This window comes from Phocoena phocoena, chromosome 4 (genome assembly GCF_963924675.1).
Source record: "Phocoena phocoena chromosome 4, mPhoPho1.1, whole genome shotgun sequence".
Classification (NCBI taxonomy): domain Eukaryota; kingdom Metazoa; phylum Chordata; class Mammalia; order Artiodactyla; family Phocoenidae; genus Phocoena; species Phocoena phocoena.
The window spans coordinates 62201163-62210744 of NC_089222.1; positions in this window are offsets into that span (position 1 = coordinate 62201163).

Consider the following 9582-nt stretch of genomic DNA (forward strand, 5'->3'; position numbering starts at 1 on the left):
CCAGGGCCCCACTCTCACTTTTCTCCCTCCTATGTATGTGGCCCTCTGCTATGCTCTTGTCACTCTTCTTAGGCTTCCTGTGTGCTCCTCCAAGCATTAGACCAACCACTCCCTGGATGTTTTCAGTCTGATGACTCTACAATATGTTCAAAACTAAACTTACCATATTTCTCCAGTAATGCTTAGCTCATTACTTTGTACCTCCTTCTCTTATCTAGACTTTGGCAGTGGTCTCCAAATTTGCCTCCCTGCCCTTGGTCTTGCTTTATCAAATCCATTTACCACTCAGCCCCCAGAGTGACCTCATAAAAATATAAATTATTCAATAGCTTTCCTTTTTTGCCTGGGATAAAGTCCAAAGTCAATAGCTTTCCTGCCTTTGGTGTTGCATCCAAAAAGTTATCACCAAACCCAAAGTCGTCAAGATTTTCTCCTATGTTATTTTCCAGGAGTTTTATAGTTTTGTGTTTAAATATTTAGGTCTGTAATCCATTTTGAGTTAATTTTTCTGATAGGTATAAGGTCTAAATTCATTTCTTTCCATATGATGTCCAATTGTTCCAGCACCATTTGTTGAAAAGACTATCTTTTCTCCATTGCATTGCCTTTGCTCCTTTGTCAATGATCAGATCAATATAATTGACTATATGTAGCTCTATTCCTGGGCTTTTGTAAGGGAAACTATTTTTCTCCTCTACTCACAGAATACTTCACTTCTAGGCACTTCTAAGTCATCAGATGTTGGGTTTTTTCAGTCTCCATACAGGATTTCATATCTGATTCTTCACCATGCCTGCTGTAATCTGTTGGCAGTGATGTAACAAAATACCACAGACTGGGTGGCTTATAAAAAACAGAAATTTATTGCTCACAGTTCTGGAGGCTGGAAGTCTGAAATCAGGGTGCCAGCACAGTCAAGTGAGGACCCTATTCCTGGTCAAAGACTTCTAATTGTATCCTCAGATAGCAGATGGGAAAATAGAGCTCTCTTGGGCCTCTTCTATAAGGGCACTAATCCCATTCATGAGGGCTCCATCCTTGGGACCTAACCAAAAGGCCCCAGTTACTAATACCATCACATGGGGCTTTAGGATTTTAACATATGAATTTTAGGGAGACACAAACATTCACACCATAGTAATGCCCAATCCCCAATTCTTTTCTATCTATTGTGCAGAATGTACTGTTTTGGTTTTTAAATTTCCTAATCCAATTGTAATAGTCCTTCCATCTGTCATTAAAATAACACAATCATTTAGCCTTCCTTTAAGGTGATGTCTACATCATGCCAGCTTTGGTATGGTCATCGTTCTCATGATCATTATCGGAACTCTTAGCAAATACTGTCACACATTCATAGTGTCGAAATTAAACTAGCACTATCTCAACACAAAGCACAATTGTCAATCTATAGGCCAAGTCAGAGACAACTGCTAACACTGACACTCCAAATACATTTAGGTTGTACACTTCAGGTGCATCACTTAGAGTAATGCACAAATAGATAATCAATTACTGTGACTGCAAATCATGATTGCCAACATCAGCAGCAAGGAACAACAACAACAAAAAAAAACAACAGCAACTCTGGAAGACATAATCTATGCTGTATCCACTCGATACTAAAAATAGTGTCACTTTCAGCTATTTGGGCATCTGCCACATGGACTTATACTTTTTCCCCAACCATCAGCATTCATTGCCTAAAACTGGAATTTTTTTGTGTACCAGCTTCCAGGAATGCAGGACTTTCAGTGCTAACTCAACAGTCCTGGGCAAATCAGAACTGTTGGTCACTCTCCTCAGTTCAGTGTAGTTAGGAAGTTTTAAAACCAAACCCTCCCATCCACAGCAACTTCAATTGTTTAGCCACTGTTTACATAAACCATATCTAAACCCCACTGATAGGGTTGTTGTGATGAGGGAAGATCTAGGAAAGGTAAACTCCTCTTTTAGAGTGCCCAGTTTCTCTTTCATAACAAAAGAACACCTCAACTCCTCCAAATTAAATGTAGTCACTCATGGCCTTTCCCAACCAAAAGCAAAAGCATCTCCATGTATTGTATATTGGTTTGATATGATTTCAAATCCACTTTTTTATGACTTAAGTTGTTTTAATCCACTTGTTTATGACAGAGATAAACAAAAAGGAAGTTGTTTTTAGATGTAAAGTTGTTTCCACATAAGAATGAAATAAGCTGTGTCAGGATGTCATCATCTCATCTGTGGGGTTAATAAGCACTCAGAGCTCAGCTGCTGAGAGGATGAGCTGGGGGGTTATCAGTAAAAACACATAAAGAAGCAACTAGGATGAGGGGACATTTAGACTATAAATACCCAGAATGTGTAGGGACAATCCGAGAGTTTCGGTTTGGGCAAAGCTAACCTTTGCTGATCTAGCTGTCTGAAGACTGTTGACAAAAAATTAGTTGAGTCAATCAAAAAAAATTGAGTTTTGGGCTTCCCCAGTGGGACAGTGGTTGAGAGTCCGCCTGCTGATGCAGGGGACACGGGTTCGAGCCCCGGTCCGGGAAGATCCCACATGCCGCGGAGCGGCTGGGCTCGTGAGCCATGGCCGCTGAGCCTGTGCGTCCAGAGCCTGTGCTCCACAACGGGAGAGGCCACAACAGTGAGAGGCCCGCGTACCGCAAAAAAAAAAAAAAAAAAATAGAGTTTTATTTGAACCAACTTGAGAATTATAACCTGGGAGACACTCTTTCAGAAAGCTCTAAGGACTGACTGTTCCCCCTGTTAGAAGTCAAACACAGTTAAATACTTTTAGAAACAAAGAGTTGTATATCAGAGAAAATATATTGATAGTTTACATAGTCTAGATCTGCACATACAAGGTGATTAGTGGGTGATCGTGACCCCTTACAGGAAAAGGAAAGGAATATTTTCTCCTAAGGAGTTATCTTGCTGGCACTGGGAGAAAAGTGCTCTTTTTGGTCCAGCAGGCATTCTTTTGTCTTCTAAGGAGATCTGGTTAATGTATGGTGCAGATGCAGAATGCACACTAAAGGGAGGGGCTAGTGGCACAAAGGGGCAGGGAGAGAATTTTATGTTTGAATTTCTTTTCTTGTCCTGCCTTAAAATAATTTTATTTCATCAAGACCTTGAGACATTGGCTCCTGCAGTTGTAAAGGAGACTCTTACTGGTGGTGGCAGAAAGCCTGCAGCGCCCCACCAGGATCTTCTAGCAGCTTATACCTGCGCCCTCGTTCCCTAGCAACCTGCTATAGCAACAGGGAACTTTTCACTTTTGGTTTGCTAGCAGCTGGACCTCAGTTCCTGATTGGTTAAGCCCACTCTCCCAAGAACCAACCTCAGAGAAAAGGTATACCTCAGGCGAAATGGGACTTTGTCATCTCCCCTCGCCTGCAACAATAGTGTAATTAATCTATCATATCTTTGTAGTGTTATTTCTTTATTGCCTTATTAAGAGACGTTATCATGTACGCTGTTGGCTTGTGAAATTATAATTCTTGTAGTGAACTTGTGTTAATCAAACTATTGGTAAAGACAATATCAGTCTCTAAGCTTAATTTGCTGTCCCCAAAACAAAACACCATGATCTAAATTCATTCATTACAACTATACAACATTGCCGCAGCCCTGGCTTTGCTGTTGGAGGCCACACCCAGGTGATGGAGGCCCACACTTCCAGTTCACACAGAGTCATAAAGCTTCTCTAAAGCACATCCTTGGAGGCAGAGTCAAGATGGAGGTGTGAGAAGACGTGGAGTTAGAGTCCCCCCACAACTAGGGCACCTGCCGGCCTCTGGTGGGGGACTCTGATGCCCAAGGAGACGGGAGGAACCCCAAAGTGAACTGGTAGGACGTAGGGGGACTGAGGGGGTAGAGAAGTGGAGACCAGACAGGATCCACGCCCCTGAGGCAGGGGAGATCAGGAGATGCAGGTTGGGAGGGGCCCTCCGGGAGGAGTAGGAAAAGAGCAGAGGGTGATTGCCACACCCACTCAGGCTCGGGGAGCCTACTGAGCTCCCAGGCCAGTCCCTTGCCCTCCAAGGCCCCCTCCAGGCACGTGGGTCCTTGAGGGCATAGGAGGGAGCCCCCGGAGATCAGGAGAGGCAGGCGGGAGGGGCCCTCCCAGACCTGAGGAGCAGGAGAGGAAAGGAAGGTGTTTGCCCCGCCCACTCAAGCCCAGGAAGCCTGCTGGACTCCCAGGTGAGGTCCCCTGTCCTCTGAGACCAGGGGTGGGGGGCACGCCTGGGCCCCTTCTGTTCCTTGAGCTAAAGCCCTACCCTCCACAGCCTCTAGCGCCTTTTCCAGCCCTGTGGGTCCTAAGCATAGGCCCTGCTCACCACTCAAACCTCACCCTTGCTTAGGCCCCGCCCTCCACAGCCAAGGCCTCCCCCCCACCCACTTTGGTTTTTTTTCTTTACACTCCTCCTCTTTTTTTACTATTGTGGTACTGTTGTACCTTCCAGTTGTTGATTCATCTATATTTTTATTTTTATATTCTTCCTAACATATCTGTTACTTTCCGAATCTAATTTTATTTTTTACTTTGTTATTCTCTCTTCTCTCTCCCTCTTTTTTTTTTTTTTTTTTGCTGCCCCAGGCAGCTTGCGGGATCATGGTTCACGAGCCTGGGGTGAGGCCGAAGCTCCTGCAGTGAGAGCTCCAAGTCCGAACCACTGGACTAACAGAGAACCTCAGATCCCAGGGAATATTCATCAGAGTGAGGTCTCACGGAGTTCCTCATCTCAGCACCAAGATCCAGCTCTACCCAAATGCCTACAAAACCCAGTGTTGGAAGCCTCAGGACAAACAACCAGTAAGACAGGAACACAATCACACTCATTAAAAAAAAAAAAAAATGAGATGGCCAAAAAATATGTCACAGCTGAAGGAGCAAGGTAAAAACCTACAAGACCAAATAAATGAAGAGGAAATAGGCAATCTACCTGAAAAAGAATTCAGAGTAAGGATAGTAAAGGTGATCCAGAATCTCGGAAATAAAATGGAGGCACAGATTGAGAAAATACAAGAAATGTTTAACAAAGATCTAGAAGAACTAAAGAACAAACAGAGATGAACAATACAATAATTGAAATGAAAACTACACTAGAAGGAATCAATAACAGAATAACTGAGGCAGAAGAATGAATAAGTGAGCTGGAAGACAAAATGGTGGAAATAACTGCCAAGGAGCAGAATAAAGAAAAAAAGAATGAAAAGAATTGAAGACAATCTCATAGGCCTCTGGGACAACACTAAAAGCAGAAACATTTGAATTATAGGAGTCCCAGAAGAAGAAGAGAAAAAGAAAGGGTCTGAGAAAATATTTGAAGATGTTATAGTCCAAAACTTCCCTAACATGGGAAAGGAAAGTCACCCAAGTCCAGGAAGTGCAGAGAGTCCCATACAGGATAAACCCTAGGAAAAACACACCAAGACACATATTAATCAAACTAACAAAAATTAAATTCAAAGAAAAAATATTAAAAGCAGCAAGGGAAAAACAAAAAATAACATACAAAGGAATCCCCATAAGGTTATCAGCTGATTTTTCAGCAGAAACTCTGCAGGTCAGAAGGGAGTGGCAGACTATACTTAAAGTGATGAAAGAGAAAAACCTACAACCAAGATTACTCTACCCAGCAAGGATCTCATTCAGATTTGATGGAAAAGTCAAAAGCTTTTCAGACAAACAAAAGCTAAGAGAATTCAGCACTACCAAACCAGCTTTACAACAAATGCTAAAGAAACTTCTCTAGGCAGGAAACACAAGAGAAGAAAAACACCCACAAAAACAAACCCAAAACAATTAAGAAAATGGTAATAGGAACATACATATCGATAATAACCTTGAATGTAAATGGATTAAATGCCCCAACCAAAAGACCCAGACTGGCGGAATGGGTACAAAAACAAGATCCATATATATGCTGTCTACAAGAGACCCACTTCAGACCTAGGGACACATACAGACTGAAAGTGAAGGGATGGAAAAAGATGTTCCATGCAAACGGAAATCAAAAGAAAGCTGCAGTAGCAATACTCATATCAGATAAAATAGACTTTAAAATAAAGACTGTTACAAGAGGTAAGCAGGGACACTACATAATGATCAAAAGATCAATCCAAGAAGAAGATATAAGAATTATAAATGTCTATTCATTCAACATAGGAGCACCTCAATACATAAGGCAAATGCTAACAACCATGAAAGGAGAAATCAACAGTAACACAATAATAGTAGGGGACTTTAACACCCCACATATTCCAATGGATAGATCATCCAAACAGAAAATAAATAAGGAAACACAAGCTTTAAATGACACGATAGACCAGATATATCTAATTGCTACTTATAGAACATTCCACCCAAAAGTGGCAGAATACACTTTCTTCTCAAGTGCACATGGAACATTCTCCAGGATAGATCACATCTTGGGTCACAAATCAAGCCTTGGAAGATTTAAGAAAACTGAAATCACATCAAATATCTTTTCTGACCACAATGCTATGAGATTGGAAAGAAATTACAGGAAAAAAACTGTAAAAAAAAAAAATTCATGGAGGCTAAACAGTGTACTACTAAATAACCAAGAGCTCACTGAAGAAATCAAAGAAGAAATAAAAAATACATAGAAACAAATGACAACAAAAACCCAATGACCCAAAACCTATGGGATGCAGCAAAAGCAGTTCTAAGAGGGAAGTTTATAGCAATACAATCTCACCTCAAGAAACAAGAAAAATCTCAAATAAACAACCTAACCCAACACTTAAAACAGTTAGAGAAAGAAGAACAAAGAAAACCCAAAGTCAGTAAAAAGACAGAAATCATAAAGATCAGGGCAGAAATAAATGAAATAGAAATGAAGAAAACAATAACAAAGATCAATAAAACTAAAAGCTGGTTCTTTGAGAAGATAAACAAAATTGATAAACCCTTAGCCAGACTCATCAAGAAAAAATGGGAGAGAATGCAAATCAATAAAATTAGAAATGAAAAAAGAAAAATCATAACTGACACTGCAGAAATACAAAGGATTATAAGAGACTATTGCAAACAACTATATGCCAATATAATGGACAACCATGAAGAAGTGGACAAATTCTTGAAAAGGTACAAGTTTTCAAGACTGAACCAGGAAGAATTAGAAAATATAAACAGATCTATCACAAGTAATGAAATTGAAACTCTAATTAAAAGTCTTCCCACAGGGCTTCCCTGGTGGCACAGTGGTTGAGATTCTGCCTGCCGATGCAGGGGACATGGGTTCGTGCCCTGGTCCGGGAAGATCCCACATGCCGCGGAGCGGCTGGGCCGTGAACCATGGCCACTGAGCCTGTGCGTCCGGAGCCTGTGCTCTGCAATGGGAGAGGCCACAGCAGTGAGAGGCCCACGTACCACAAAAAAAAAAAAAAAAAAAGTCTTCCCACAAACAAAAGTCCAGGACCAGATGGCTTCACAGGCAAATTCTATCAAACATTTAGAGAAGAGCTAACACCCATCCTTCTCAAACTCTTCCAAAAAATTGCAGAGGGAGAAACACTCCCAAATTCAGTCTACAAAGCCACTATCACCCTGATACCAAAACCAGAAAAAGACGTCACAAAAAAGAAAATTATAGACCAATATCATTGCTGAACATAAATGTAAAAATCCTGAACAAAATACTAGCAAACAGAATCCAACAGCACATTAAAAGGATCATACACCATGATCAAGTGGGGTTTATCCCAGGGATGCAATGATTCTTCAATATATGCAAATCAATCAATGTGATATGCCACATTAACAAATTAAGGAATAAAAACCATATGATCATCTCAATAGATGCAGAAAAAGCTTTTGACAACATTCAACACCCATTTATTCTAAAAACTCTCCAGAAAATGGGCATAGAGGGAAGCTACTGCAACATAATAAAGGCCATATATGACAAACCTACAGCAAGCATCATACACAATGGTGAAAAACTGAAAGCATTTCCACTAAGATCAGGAACAAGACAAGGATATCCACTCGGCCACTCTTATTCAACATAGTTTTAGAAGTCCTAGCCACAGCAATTGGAGAAGAAAAAGAAATAAAAGAAATACAAATTGGAAAAGAAGTAAAACTGTCACTGTTTGCTGATGACCTAATACTATACATAGAAAATGTATATGCCACCAGAAAACTACTCAAGCTAATCAATGAATTTCGTAAGGTTGCAGGATACAAAATTAATACACAGAAATCTCTTGTATTCCTATACATTAATGATGAAAAATCAGAAAGAGAAATTAAGGAAACACTCCCATTTACCATTGCAACAAAAAGAATAAAACCCCTAGGAATAAACCTACCTAGGGAGACAAAAGACCTGTATGAAGAAAACTATAAGACACTGATGAAAGAAATTAAAGATGATACCAACAGATGGAGAGATATACCATGTTCTTGTTTTGGAAAAATCAACATTGTGAAAATGACTATACTACCCAAAGCAATCTACAGATTCAATGCAATCTCTATCAAATTACCAATGGCATTTTTTACGGAACTAGAACAAAATATCTTAAAATTAGTATGGAGACACAAAAGACCCCGAATAGCCAAAGCAGTCTGGAGGGGAAAAAAACGGAGCTGGAGGAATCAGACTCCCTGACTTCAGACTATACTATAAAGCTACAGTAATCAAGACAACATGGTACCGGCACAAAAACAGAAACATAAATTAATGCAACAAGATAGAAAGCCCAGAGATAAACCCACATACCTATGGTCAACTAATCTATGACAAAGAAGGCAAGGATATACAATGGAGAAAAGACAGTGTCTTCAATAAGTGGTGCTGGGAAAACTGGACAGCTACATGTAAAAGAATGAAATTAGAACATTCCCTAATACCATACAAAAAAATAAACTCAAAATGGATTAGAGACCTAAATGTAAGACTGGACACTATAAAACTCTTAGAGGAAAACATAGGAAGAACACTCTTTGACATAAATCACAGCAAGATCTTTTTTGATCCACCTCCTAGAGTAATGGAAATAAAAACAAAAATAAACAAATGGGACTGAATTAAACTTCAAAACTTTTGCACAGCAAAGGAAACCATAAACAAGATGAAAAGACGACCCTCAGAATGGGAGAAAATATTTGCAAACGAATCAACGGACAAAGGATTAATCTCCAAAATATACAAACAGCTCATGCAGCTCAGTATCAAAAAAACACACAACCCAATCCAAAAATGGGGAGAAGATCTAAATAGACACTTCTCCAAAGAAGATATACAGATGGCCAACAAACACATGAAAAGATGCTCAACATCACTAATCATTAGAGAAATTCAATCAAAACTACAATGAGGTATCACCTCACATCAGTTAGAATGGCCATCATCAAAAAACCTCCAAACAAGAAATGCTGGAGAGGGTGTGGAGAAAAGGGAACCCTCTTGCACTGTTGGTGGGAATGTGAATTGATACAGCCACTATGCAGAACAGTATGGATGTTCCTTAAAAAACTAAAAATAGAACTACTATATAACCCAGGAATCCCATTACTGGGCATATACCCTGAGAAAACCATAATTCAAAATGAGACAT